This window comes from Bos grunniens, chromosome 2, assembly GCF_055505025.1.
Source record: "Bos grunniens cultivar Pamir isolate PY7600 chromosome 2, Bosgru_T2T1.0, whole genome shotgun sequence".
NCBI lineage: Eukaryota > Metazoa > Chordata > Mammalia > Artiodactyla > Bovidae > Bos > Bos grunniens.
The window spans coordinates 11,772,091-11,786,034 of record NC_141166.1 but is presented as its reverse complement, the minus strand read 5'-3'; the positions used below and the strand labels follow the sequence as shown (position 1 = coordinate 11,786,034).

Below are 13,944 nucleotides of genomic sequence, written 5' to 3'. Positions count from 1 at the left end.
ACTCTGCTTGAGTTACTCTGTGTGAAAGGGCTGAGTCACTAAGATTCTATACACGTGATATTCTTGCAACATGTGACTATCTGAGGCAATGTGGTCTCGTGAAAAGAGAGTGAGTGTCCTTTCATTCCCAACTTTTAGTGATTGCCTTTCGGTAGCCTCTGCCATGTGCGGTGGGAGCAACAAAAGAAGTCTCTGCCCTCACACTGTAGCAAAATGGCAGGCGTGTTAAAAATGCAGTGGCGTGTTATGCTTGCTTTTCAGAGCTAAAGCCTGGTCATCCGGCTTGTGAGAGCCCACCGGGAGCATCTCTTCCCAGCTCTGTGCTCAGAGACGTCACATTGCTAGCTTGACTGGGTATTTACACCACAGAAATCAGCAAATGCTACAACTCTTTTGAACCTCAGCTCTGTCACTGGCTGTGTAATCACTTAGGCGAATCACTTAGCCTCCCCAGCCTCAGTTTCCTTATTTGTAAAATGGCTATAGTAAACGTCGGTTCTTTTCTCTCTCCTAGGAAGAGAACAGTTTGACACTTAGGATGCATCGTTGCTTGCTCCTGGATGACAAGAGGCCTGTCTCTTTTCAGACTAACAGCTGAGACCTTACCTCACCCCCTCAATTGGCACCAATGCTGCCCCAGACTGAGGGTTGTCCACAGAGGGCAGTAACTTACAGTGCCCGTGGGGTACACACTTATTATGTACCCAGTGGGCACTAAGGAGCGTGGGGGGAGACTAGTAATGGAGGAGATGACAACTGCTTTGGTAGTTCATTGTCTCTTTATTTTTGGCTGTGCTGGGTCTGCGTTGCTGCGGGGGCTACTCTCTAGTTAGGGTTCATGGGCTTCTCATCACTGTGGCTTCTCCTGTGGCAGAATGCTGGCTCTAGGTGCGTGGGCTTCAGTCGTTGTAGCACACGGCTGCAGCAGTCGTGGCACGTGGGCTCGATGGTGCGTGGGCTTCAGTAGTTGAGCCACAGGGGCTCATTAGTTGTGGCTTTCGGGCCGTAGAGCGTGCAGGTTTCAGCAGTCGTGGCGCATGGACTTAGTTGCTCTGCAGCACGTGGAATCTTCCTGGACCAGGGTTTGAACACATGTCTCCTGCATTGGCAGGTGGATTCTTATCCACTGCATCACTAGAGAAGTCCCCGCTGTTTCTTTTTTTTAATACATTTTTTTAAAAAATTGAAGTATAGTTGATTTACAATGTTGTATTAGTTTCAGGTACACAGCAAAGTGATTCATATAAATATATGTATATAAATAAATATATGTATAAAGTCTCCCAGTTCCATCATCACTACTGGTTTGGCCTTAGGTAACTGATTGCTCAACGCTGAACTTCAGTTTCTCCAACTGTAAAAATGGAGATGATGACAACTATTGCACAGATGTGTTAGATGGCAAGGGGGTTACAATGGAGACAATACCATTTGGCAATCTGTCAAGAACAATTATATGAACAATTATATGTGAGCACTGATATTGCCAGTTACCTAACATCTATTCTCTCCCTAGTCCAAAACAGAAGAACCCCTATTTTATTTGAAGTAACGATGCATCCAGCTCAGAGATTACATTTCCAGGGCTTCCCTGGTGGTCCAGTGGTTGGGAATCCACCTGCCAATACAGGAGACACAGGTACAATCCCTGATCTGGGAGGATTCCCACATGCTACCTGGCAACTAGGCCCATGTGGCACAGCTACTGAGACCATATGCTGCAACTACGGAAGTTCTCGGGCTTCCCTGGTGGCTCAGTTGGTAAAGAATCTACCTGCAATGCAGGAGACCCCGGTTCGATCCCTGGGTCGAGAAGATCCCCTGGAGAAGGGAAAGGCTACCCACTCCAGTGTTCTGGCCTAGATAATTCCATGGACTGTATAGTCCATGGGGTCACAAAGAGTCAGACACGACTGAGCGACTTCACTTTCACTGCAGCTCTCGTGCCTAGAGCCCATGCTCTGAAGCCACTGCGATGAGAAGCCTGGTGCTGAAACTAGAGAGAATAGACCCACTCGCCGCAACTAGAGAAAGCCAGAGGGCAGCAGTGAAAACCCAGCACAGTCAAAAATAAATAAATAAATCTTGAAAAAAAAAAGTAGTAAAAAAAGAAAAAAAAAGACTACATTTCCATACTGCTACAGGCAGCCAGCCTTCTTTATTTTTTAAAAATTTGATTCTTTATTAGAACTCTTTAGAACCAGCCTTCTGACTAGGTTTCAGCCAATGAGGTGTCAGTGGAAGAGGTGAAAGGACTTCTGGAGACGTTACTTCAAGGGGTTGACTCAGTCAAGTGAGCCTCTTTTGCTTTTCCCTCCTTTCTCTTCATGCCTGGAATCTGATGCTCCAACAGCTGTATTTGGCCTTGAAGTGACCTTGAAAATGGAGCTCTTTGCCATGATGGCAGAACAGAATGATACGAAGAGCCTGGGTTCGTGATATTGGTGGCGTACTATTCCTGCCCTTTTCTGCCTACCTCTGGACCACTTTTATTTGATAGAGAAACACAATTGTCTCTTGTTTAAGCTTCTGTTGTTTTGGATTTTCTGTTACACGCAGCTAAATCTAACCTGTATGAATACTGTTGAATGGAGCTGCGGGAGACACGAGGGGAGAGGGACCATCTCGTATGGAGCACTTGCCTTGGGCTCAGATGGTTTACATATTTACGTGGTGTCAGGGTTCCCACTTGACTTCTCAGCATTTGACTTTGTTAAGCATTCCTTTCTTCTTAAAACTCTCATCCCCGGCTTCTGCGACCTCACATTTCCGTGGTGTTTGTGGGCTCTCTCTCTCTCCCTTTTGAGTTTATATGTGTTTTGTTTTAGACAAACTACATGACGTATTTTTTTCCCCTCAAAAACAATGCCTCCACTTCAAACAAATCAGCATCAAAATAAATGAAGAGCTCAAGATGACATCAGTCCCAGTGTTTTGTGGATGAAAAGCAGCAGCTGGTCAGTTATGACAACAGGTGATGGTTCCAAAGTCACTGCCAAGTTTGTTAACATTTTCCCACTTGTAAGCCATCCTTAAAATCATATATGGGGGGGTCACACCATCCTCATGGTAGTTCAACAGAGAAACCATGCCATCTGGATTCATGTTTTCACTGATAAAAAATGGACAATTTTTTAAAATGTATTTATTTACTTATGTGATGTGCTGGGTCTTCACTGCAGTGGCTTCTCTTATTGCTGAGCACAGGCTGTAAATGCTCTGGCTTTAGTAGCTGCAGTTTGCAGGGTCTTGAGCTCCTACTGAGTAGTTGTGGCATGTGGGATCTTCCCAGAGCAGGGATTGAACCTGTGACCCTTGCATTGGTAGGTGGATTCTTAACCACTGGACCACCAGGCAAGTCCCAAGAACTGATAGGTTTTGAAGTCAGCAAGGATGTGCTTGATTTGCTCTGCAGCTCCTGTCATATAAAAGGTTTTACTTTTTCTGGTCTCTGTTCTTCAAGTTTCCCTTTGATTCAGTCAGTTCAGTTCAGTCGCTCAGTCGTGTCCAACTCTTTGATTGACTTCATGTCATCTTTGACGTACTTCTTGTGGGCTTCTTTCGTAAAGGTGGTTTCCTGCAAGTGATGGTTCATGACGATAGTGACATGAGTCATTACTTTGCTTTCAGTACCTTAGCCTTCCAAGCCTTCAGTGAAAGCATTTCCACCAATGAGTGATTCATCAGTGTTACTTTTGTCCTGTTGATCACCTTCCCCTTCACCTCCAGACTCAGCCCTCTGCGACCTCCCAGATCTTGTAGATGTTGGAGAACATCTCATGAGGGCTGATGTGGTCCTGGTAGATGATCATGATGGCAACTGGAGGGACATGACTTTGGTGCTAGCTTCCTAGGAGCCTGGAGCTCAGAGTAAGCACTGTGCATTGGCAGGTAGATTCTTAACCACTGGACCACCAGGCAAGTCCCAAGAACTGATAGGTTTTGAAGTTAGCAAGGATGTGCTTGGGGAAGGGGGGATGGGAGGAGAAAAGTGTGGGATCTCTTTTGATTATCAAGTGACAGAAACTTTGACTTCTACTGGCTTCAACAACATCAAAAGAAGAGCCCAGGATTACATGTTTTGACCCAATTGAATAGAGGGATTCAAACAATAGTATAGAGACAAAAGCGACATTTAAAATACTTAACAATTGGCATTGTGTTGTCACTGAACAGATGTCAGAGGAGGTGTCCTGGAAGTCTCCTGCTGGACCAAGCATTAACTCTTTAGTTACTGGATCATAGGGAAGTTCAGGGGTTCCAGAAAGGTGACTAGGAGAAAGTGGGGGAATGATTCCTATCCCCAGGTGGTTCTGGAAAACATTTACTTCCCAACAGAAATATTTCAACAATAATCAGCCATTCCAATGAATACCAGATAAATAACAGCCCTGTGTTAGGACCTGGTTCGATTCAGTTCAGTTCAGTTGCTCAGTTGTGTCTGACTCTTTGTAAGCCCATGGACTGCAGCCCACCAGGCTTCCTTGTCCATCACCAACTCCCAGAGCTTGCTCAAACTCATGTCCATTGAGTTGGTGATGTCATCCAACCATCTCGTCCTCTGTTGTCCCTTTCTCCTCGTGTCTTCAATCTTTCCAAGCACCAGGGTCTTTTCCAATGAGTCAGTTCTTCGCATCGGGTGGCCAAAGTATTGGAGCTTCAGCTTCAGCATCAGTCCTTCCAATGAATGTTCAGGACTGATTTCCTTGAGGATTAACTGTTTGATCTCCTTGCAGTCCAAGGAACTCTCAAGAGTCTCCTCCAATACCACAGTTCAAAAGCATCAATTCTTCGGTGCTCAGCTTTATTTATGGTCCAACTCTCATATCCATACATGACTACTGGAAAAACCATGGCTTTGACAAGACAGATCTGGTTACTCTTTTTTCTTTTTTTCTATCTCTCAGCTGTACTATCCCATATAGACTATGTTCTCAGATAGTCTCTCTCCCCTGGCTGAGGGATGGCTGCCCAATGACTCCCAGGGCTATGTTCTTCCTCATTCACATTCAGCAAAGAGAAGTGAGGCTCTTTCCCCAGCAACCTTAGCATGAAGTCTGAGATTTGCTCTGATGGAGCTGGATGAGATCATATGCACAATCTTGATTGATGAATGTGGCTTGGGGAGGCTTGGAAGGGGAGACTGGCTTAGGCAAGGTCTCCTACTCCACCACTGGAGCCTCAGCTTAGAGATAGCTTCCTTGGAGTAGGTAGGCTTAGAGTGGGGTTGCTATCCCCCAGAGAAAAACTCAGAAGAAGAGGGGGCATGTAACATGTAATGGCTTGTTACAGCAGTAACAGGAAACTGCAAACACAGTGGTTTCAAACAACACAAATTATTCTGTTATAGTTCTGGAGGTCAGAAGTCTGAACTGAGACTTCGAGGCTGAGATCAAGGTGTTGGCAGAGTTGTGTTCCTTCAGGAGGTTCTGGGGCGAATCCCTTCCCTTCCTTTTTCTAGCTCCTGGAGACTCCCTACTTTCCTTGGCTCATGGTCATATCACTCCCACTTCTGGTTCTGTTGTTACATTTCTTTCTCTGACTCTGACCCTCCTTCCACCCTTACATAAGGACCCCGTGATTTCACTGGAGCCATCTGGATAATCTAGGGTAACTTCCCCATTTAAAAATCCTTGACTTAAATATCTGCAAAGTTCCTTTTACCATGTAAGGTAACATATTCACAGAGTCCAGGGATTAGAACGTGGACATCTTTGGGCCAGAGGAACAGGGTGAGAGGTAGACATTATTCTGCCTATTACCTAGTGGATTCTGGATGGTAAAGGTAACAAGTGTCTATTATCTCCTTTGCCTGCCACCTCTCTGACTACTCTTTTCTGTCTTTTGTAGATCTATCCTCTTTTACCTGACTTTGAATATTGGGTTTCTCAGCTTTCAGCTCTAGACCTCTTCTCTCCTTGCTGTATATTCTCTCCCCAGGCAAGCTCACTGAGTCCAGGGCATGATTACCAACTATGGTTACATATTCACATCTCCAGCTCAAATATCTCTGAGTCCAGACCAGTATATCTAAATGTCCATTTAACACCTCCACTGGGCTGTCTCAGTGACCCACCAAATTCAAGATGTCTAAAACCTTGCCAAATCCAGCCCTAAGTCAGTAACTGGAATCACCAACCCTCCAGAAACTTAGACAATCATCCTTAATTCCTCCTCCCAATCCAATCCTTAACTGAGTCTTTTCGTTTTCTTTAATACATGTTATCTACTTCTTTGACTGCAAGGTCTTGTCAGATCTGCACTGCAGCATGTGGGATCTTTTAGTTGCGACAATTTTACTCTCAGTTCTGGCATGTGGGATCTAGTTCCTTGACCAGGGATCGAACTCAGGCCCTCTGCATTGGGAGTGCAGATTTTAGTCAGTGGACCACCAGGGAAGTCCTCTCTTTTTTATTTTTTAAATTATTTGATTGAATTTTATTTGTAGTAACAATAATCATTAAAACCAAACAAAAACAAACAATAAGCAAAAAACAAAACAAAACAAAATCCTCCACACTGAATGGGAATAATACCCATTTCAAAACCCTTTGAAGTTTGATTGAGCTTTTTCAATTTTACCTTCTTGATCTTAAAAACATCAATTTCTCTGTCTACTCACCTTTCACTCCAAGCCACCACTTTTGTCTAAACTCTTGTCTGGACTTCTGCATTGGCAGCCTAAACTAGTCTCTAGGTCCATTAGGATCCACCTCCAGTTTGTTTTCCACACCATTGCCAGGGTTTTTTCCAAAATGCAAATCTGATCATTTAACTCACCCACTCAGAACACTTCACTGGCTTTCCATTGCCCTTAGGAGAGAGATCAAAATCCTTCCCATGGTATCTCAGGGTTTACAGGGTCTGCTCCCTGTCTGTTTCTCTAATCTTGCCTCCCTTCAAGAGTCTCTTGGGTTTTCTGCATCTATGGACGCCGCTGAGAAAGCACTGTTGAAGTCTTCCCCACCTCCACTACCATCACGTGTAAGTCATGGTCTCCCAAAGAGCCCGGACAGCTGCGGAAGCTCTTCATCGGAGGACTGAGCTTTGAAACAACTGATGAGAGTCTGAGGAGCCATTCTGAGCAATGGGGAATGCTCACATTCCCCATTGTGTGGTAATGACGGATCCAAACACCAAGTGCTCCAGAGGCTTCAGGTTTGTCCCGTACGCCACCGTGGAGGAGGTGGACGTGGCCATGAATGCAAGGCCACACAAGGTGGACCGAAGAGTTGTGGAACCAAAGCGGGGTGTCTCAAGAGAAGGTTCTCAAAGACCTGGTGCCCTCTTAACTGTGAAAAAGATTTTTGCTGGTGGCATTAAAGAAGACACTGAAGAACGTCACCTGAGAGATTATTTTGAAAATAATGGGAAAAAAGCCTGGGAAAATTGAAGTGATTGAAATCATGACTGACCCAAGCAGTGGCAAAAAGAGAGGCTTTGCTTTTGTAACCTTTGATGACCATGACTCTGTAGACAAGACTGTCATTCAGAAATACCACACTGTGAATGGCCACAACCGTGAAGTGAGAAAAGCCCTGTCTAAGCAAGAGATGGCTAGTGCTTCATCCAGCCAGAGAGGTCGAAGTGGTTCTGGAAACTTTGGTGGCGGTCGTGGAGGTGGTTTCGGGGGGAATGAGAACTTTGGTCATGGAGGAAACTTCAGTGGTTGAGGTGGCTCTGGTGGCAGCCATGGTGGTGGCAGATATGGTGGCAGGGGGGGATGGTTATAATGGATTTGGTAATGATGGAAGCAATTTTGGAGGTGGCGGAAGCTACAGTGATTTTGGCAATTACAACAATCGATCTTCAAATTTTGGACCTGTGAAAGGTGGAAACTTTGGAGGCAGAAGTTCTGGCCCCGATGGTGGTGGAGGCCGATACTTTGCCAAACCGTGAAACCAAGGTGGCTATGGTGGTTTCAGCAGCAGCAGTAACTATGGCAGTGGCAGAAGGTTTTATTTACTGCCGGGAAACAAGGCCGGAGAGGAGAGCCAGAGAAGTGGCAGGGAAGCTACAGGTTATAGCAGATTTGTGAACTCAGCCAAGCGCAGTGGTGGCAGGGCCTAGCTGCTACAAGGAAGACATGTTTTAGACAATACTCACGTATATGGGCAAAAAACTCGAGGACTGTACTTGTGACTAATTGTGTAACAGGTTATTTTAGTTTCTGTTCTGTGGAAAGTGTAAAGCATTCCAACAAAGGGTTTTAATGTAGATTTTTTTTTTTTTGTACCCATGCTGTTGATTGCTAAATGTAATAGTCTGATCATGACGCTGAATAAATATCTTTTTTTTTTTAAGAGTCTATTGGTCTATTGGTCTCTCAATGCACAGATTGGGAGAAAATATTTGCAAATAACGTGACTGACAAGGGATTAGTCTCCAAAATTTACAAACAGCTCATGAGGCTTAATAGCATCAAAACAAACAATCCCATCAAAAAATGGGCAGAATATCTAAATAGACATTTCTTCAAAGAAGACATACAGATGGCTAAGAGGCACATGAAAAGATGTTCAACATTGCTAATTACTAGAGAAATGTAAATCAAAACTAAACGGAGATATCACCTCACACCAGTCAAAATAGCCATCATTTTAAAATCTACAAACAATAAATGCCTGAGAGGGTGTGGAGAGAAGGGAACCCTTCTACTGTTGGTGGGAATGTAAATTAGTATAGCCAGTATGAGAACAGTATGAAGTTTCGTTAAAAAACTAAAACTAGAGCTACCATCTGACCCTGCAATCCCACTCCTGGGCATATATATGGAGAAAAATATGGTCCAAAAGGATATTGCTCCCCAGTGTTCATTGAAGCACTGTTTCCAATAGCCAAAACATGGAAGCAACCTAAATGTGCATCAGCAGAGGAATGGATAAAGAAAATGTGGTACATATACACATATTTTCATGAAATATTACTCAGCCATTAAAAAGAATGAAATAATACCATTTGCAGCAACATGGCTAGAGCTAGAGATTGCCATACTGAGTGAAGTAAGTCAGAGAAGGAGAAATATTGTATGACAACCCTTATATGTGGAATCTAAAAAGAAATGATACAAATGAACTTATTTACAAAACAGAAACAGACTCACAGACTTAGAGAATGAACTTACGGCTGCTGGAGGCGGAGGATGGATGGGGGAAGGGATAGTTAGGAAGTTTGGGATTGACATGTACATATGGCTACATTTAAAATGGATAACCAGCAGGGTCCTCCTGTATGGCACACAGAACTCTGCTTAATGTTATGTGGCAGCCGGGATGAGAGGGAAGTTTAGCAGAGGGTGGATACATATATGTGTCTGGCTGAGGCCCTTTGCTGCACACCTGAAACTATCACAGTATTGTTAACTGGCTAAACTTCAATATAAAATAAAAAGTTTTTTTTTTTTTAACAAAAAGAGTCTTTTGGTCTTTTATTTCTTTTTTCCCCCTCAAATTTGCCGTATTCTTTCTCATCATTTAACCATGGCATATTCGGTGTAGTCTGCTAGACCTCTAATTCATCTTTCATATTTCCCTGGACCCTTTTCAATCTCCTGGACTAGATCAAATTCTCCCATTGTAAACTGTCATTGATTTCCCTGATAGACTGTGTATTTCACCTAGGTAGTGCTAACACAATTTAATTTTCCATTTACTTGTCTACTCATTCGATTAATTCTTGTTCTCCTCAGCACAGCCACTATGAGTCTGTAAGCTCCAGGGGAGCAAGGTCTCTGTCTGTGTCTGTTCACCATGAAATCCCAGCCCCTGGCTCTGGAGGCAGTTCTTATCTCTTAAAATCACAGAGGCACATGCTCATCCTTGGATCAGGACACTAAGCTTTGTTCCGAAGTCATATAGCCAGCAGGTGGGTAAATTCCAAATCTGATTCCCAAACCTGTCCTTCTTTTCACTCTGCTGTCCTTTCAGGAGGGCGAAGGGTTTGGATTGTGCCATTTTTGGGTGTGCAGTTCTAGAAACTTCATCTGCTTCCTGAAGTCTTTGGAAGTGAATCTGAAAAAGGCTGACAGCTGGCCTGAACTCACAGGGGTGGCAGGGTGGTGGTGGGGAGTTCTGCTTTCCCTTTTTCTTCCTTTTATGTTTTGGTTTCCTCCCTCCTGTTTTTCTCCTTCCTTTCCTTTCTTCCTTCCCATTTTCCAAAATATGCATGAAGTTTCTGCTCATTGCCAGACTCTCTTCAGGAGGGCAGTGACACAGAGGTGAATCAGACAGAGTCTCTGTCCTCAAAGAGCTCAAAGTCCAGTCTGTTAGAGTCTTGGTCAGTAAATAAATTCCAATCCAGTTTCATTTCCTCTTCTGTAAAATGGGCATTGTTCTTACTACACCAGAGTTTTTGGGTACATGTAACTACACTCACTCTGGAATGAAATTTATTAGAAGGACACTGGATGGATCCCAGGATTGAAAAGAAATCAGGAGAACCAGACCCAAAAAACAAGAGGGTGGGCAGCTAATGGAGCCAAGGAACTTGCTTGTGAGGACAACGCCCCTGGCACTGTTCCCACTGTGACTATCCCAGTTGTTCCCTTGTCTTTGCAACTGTCCCCCAAAATTCAACGACCAGGTGGGAGCATCCCAGGAAGCAAGCATGGGTCAGTCACCTAGCCAGACTCCGGCTGCCTAGCTGTATGGACAGGAGGGAATTGCCCCCTGTCATGGAAGAATGGGAGTTGCCACTCAGAATCCCTGACACTGCTGCTCTCATTTCCCTGTGGTTCTTGGGTGACATCAGGGTCAAAGGATCTCTTGAGAGGTCATGTACCCAGCCAGTGTCCGGACAACTATCAGCTCTTAAGTAACAGGACTGGAACTTGAATTTGGGTCTAGCTGGCAGAGTAGCAGTTAGACCTTTTGGCTGCAAGCAACAGACACCACCTCTGCCAGTTTTCAGCAAAAGAGAATTTACTGGAGGGATGTGGTCGAGGCTCAAAGATTTATAGGTAGCTGGAGAAGTAAGTTAGGGGACAGAGAGGAACCAAAGGAGACACGGAGGGTCTAGGATCGGGGGGAGACACACTGACACTTGAGTCCTGCCACCACCAGTGTAATGAATGACCTCTAACAAGATCTCTTATCTTGGCTGCACTGTCTCTAAATTCAAATTCTCAGGAGAATGTGTTTGACAAGGTTAGTTTCCATCATGGACCTATCCTCCAGGGTGAGAAGAAGGATATGGTTTCTTTAGCGGCATGGGTCATTTGCAGTTACTTTTCCATCAAGGTCACAAAGAAAATTAATACATTGTTGAGGGGTATATCAGTTATCTATTACTGAAAGGATAGTGCATAGCAAACAATCGCATGTTTCCAAAGCAAGCAACAATAAGCATATACATCTGGTGGTCAGCTGGGCAGCTCCACTGATTTCGGTTGGACTTACACGTCTGAGGGCTTCCCTGATAGCTCAGTTGGTAAAGAATCCGCTTGCAATGCAGGAGACTGGGTTCGGTCCCTGGGTTGGGAAGATCCCCTGGAGAAGGGAAAGGCTACCCACTCCAGTATTCTGGCCTGGAGAATTCCACGGACTGTATAGTCCATGCACTTTCACTTTCACTACATGTCTGGAGGTTGCCTGGCTATTGGCTGATTTAGTCTGACCTTGTCTGGGAGAACTAGACTCTCTGGTTCTGTTCTCCCAGTGGGTTACTTCTGATATGTTCTCCTGGGTAATGGCAGAGGCAGGAGAGGGGGCAAAGCCTACCACACAAGTGTTTTTTAAGGCCCACCTTACATCACGTTTGCTAATATCCTAGTGGCCAAAGCAAGACACGTGACTAAGACCAGCATCTGAGTGAGAGCACTGTGACATTTCATGGCAAAGGCTGTCGATACAGTTGGCTCTCTCTCCACGTCTGTATGTTCCACATTCACTGATTCAACTGACCATGGATCAAAAATGGTTGAAAAAAAGAATTCCAAAAAGGAAAACTACTTACATAGCATTTACATTGTATTTACAAGTATTTAAACAGCATTTACAATGTATTAGAGATGATAAGTAATCTAGAGATGATTTAAAGTATAGCAGAGGATATGCATAGGTTGTGTGCAAATACCATGCAGATTTTGGTATCTGAATTGGAGGTGCAGAGTTGTGGTTGTCCTAGAACCAGTCCCCAGCAGATACTGAGGGAAGACTGTACTGGGAAAGGTGAAGAATTGGTGCCATTTTTGCAGTCCACTGGGCAATGTCCAAAAGGAGCCAATGTCTGTGACAGACATCAAAGTCCACGTTCTTTCCATGTTCCACACCATCTGGGGCACCAACCAAAGGTGTTTTTCTCCAAGATGGGCCTCTGTCCTTATTCAATTGTATCACTTTGAACATCAGTTTCATGAGAACAGGGACTTCTATCTGTTTTATTCGCCTGTAACTCCATTGTCTAGAACAGTTCCTGATGCGTAGCAGGTGCTTAACAAATACTGGCCAAATGAAAATTACCTTGTAAACCTACGTTATGCATCTAACCAAGGTTTTTACTTTTGTGAGGAGGCTGTGTACTATGGAGTAAAGGGCTTAGATTTGGAGACAAACCAACCCGAGTTTGTATCTGGGCTTCATCCTTTACTACCAGTGATCTTGGGCAAATTATTCAGTCTTCCTGAGCCTTATTTCCCTCTAGCAGAAACCATCTGGGTGGCTTTTCAGTGCAACTTCCCCATTTTCTGATAATTGTCCCTCTCATCTTCACATATTTCCTGTACCGGGGCTTCTATATTTTGTGACCCTGTCCACCTCCTCCAACCCTAACTCAGCTGATTGGACAAAGGGAATGGATCTGAACTAAAATGGGCCAATCAGAGTCTGTCAGGAATTTGGAATTTCAGTCTTAGTCTGATTGGCCTCTTAAATGGAGGAGACAGGCACGCAGGAGCTGGCTTACGGCCATTTCACACCAGAGACAGCTGGTCTACAGCAGGAGAGAGGAATAAAGCCCTCATTCAAGATTATTTCTCAGGCCCAGCCAGCTATAAAACAGCTGACTAGGCAGCTGGGGTAGTCTCTGGTTCCAGACTGAACCTTGGTTCAGATTCTGGCTCTATCACTTACTAGCCGAGCCATTTCACTTCTCTGTGTCCTGGTTCTCATCTGTAAAATGGGAATGATATTAATACCTACTTCATGAGGTTGCCGTAATGATTAAATAAAAGTGCATAGAAGAATATCTAATACATGGAGAGTACTAATCCACGTGCATGTATTCCAGATCATAGCTTCTGATTCTTAAAGTTAATACTGCTTTTCCACCCCAACCCACCCCCCTTTCAGGAAGCACTCACTTCAGTGGATTGCTGATTCCAGAGCAAAGAATCTGAACGAAACCACTTTCACATGTGAAACGGGGAAAGTTGAGAATCTTCGAGTTCTTAGCGAGGATTCAGTGAGATGAGTACAACTCTTGGCATACTGTAGGTATTCAGTATTTGCAAGCTTCTCATCCTTCCTACTCTGCTTTCCTCAGGCTCCAACTGGGGCCAAGCACGGGAGACGGTGCTTCTCGTGTGGATGGGCTTGGCCACAGCTTGATTTGGCTCCTTTCGAAGGTGAGCCGGATCCTTTCTTACAAGATTCTTAGAACCACTGATCTCGATACCTCATTCTACGCTCAGATGCATGACTCAGTGATCCTGAGGTGCCTCCCCCCAGAAGACTTCATCTCCAATACACTCTAGATTTTTTTCCTGTGGAGGAAGTGACTTGGTGGAGGCAGGGCTGGTGTGGGGAGCATGAGTAGACAGATAGGAAATTTACCTTGCTATTTGTCCTCTGCTGGTACCATCTCTTTCCTGGTCTTTGGGAGCTACATGTTGCTGTTTAGTTGCTAAGTCATGTCTGAGCCACTGGACTGCTGGGAAAGTCCCTAGAAAGAGCTTCTTGATTCGTGTGATGGTATTCCAGGGTGAACAAGTCCATGACAGGAGGGTTT

At 44.5% G+C, this 13,944-nt stretch overlaps 2 pseudogenes; one reads left to right on the top strand and one right to left on the bottom strand.

Annotated features, from left to right (window-relative positions):
• Positions 1-3,004: 3,004 nt before the first annotated feature.
• Positions 3,005-3,812, bottom strand: LOC147377507 (translationally-controlled tumor protein-like; annotated as a pseudogene).
• A 2,274-nt stretch (positions 3,813-6,086) lies between these two features.
• On the top strand, positions 6,087-8,274 carry LOC147377506 (heterogeneous nuclear ribonucleoprotein A1-like 2; annotated as a pseudogene).
• The last annotated feature ends 5,670 nt before the right edge of the window (positions 8,275-13,944 follow it).